The following is a 587-nucleotide window of genomic DNA, read 5'->3' on the forward strand; positions in this document are numbered from 1 at the left end:
ATTGGGTTGTTGGGTCATGGTGGTCATTGGGTCATGGTGGGGTTTGGGGTCGTCATTGGGTTGTGGTGGTCGCTGGGTCATGGTGGGTCTTGGTCATGGTGAGGTTTGGGGTCATCGTTGGGTTGTTGGGTTATGGTGGATCATGGTGGGTTTTGGGGTCATCATTGAGTCATGGTCATGGAGGGTTTGGGGTCATTGTTGGGTCGTGGTGGTCGTTGGGTCATGGTGGGGTTTGGGGTCATTGTTGGGTTGTTGGGTTATGGTGGATCATGGTCATGGTGGGTTTTGGGGTCATCGTTGGGTTGTGGTGGTCGTTGGGTCACGGTGGTCATGGAGTCGTGGCGGGTCTTGGTCATGGGGTTTGGGGTCATTGTTGGGTCATGATGGTGATTGCGTCACGGTGGGCGTTGGTCATGGAGGGGTTTGAGGTCATCGCCGAGTTGTTGGACCATGGTGGTCATGGGCTCATGGTGGGTCTTGGTGGTGGTGGGGTTTGGGGTCATTGTTGGGTCATGGCGGTCATTGGGTCACGGTGGGGTTTGGGGTCATCGTTGGGTCACAACGGCCATTGGGGTCGTTGGGGTCTT

This window comes from Ammospiza caudacuta, chromosome 37 (assembly GCF_027887145.1).
Source record: "Ammospiza caudacuta isolate bAmmCau1 chromosome 37, bAmmCau1.pri, whole genome shotgun sequence".
NCBI lineage: Eukaryota > Metazoa > Chordata > Aves > Passeriformes > Passerellidae > Ammospiza > Ammospiza caudacuta.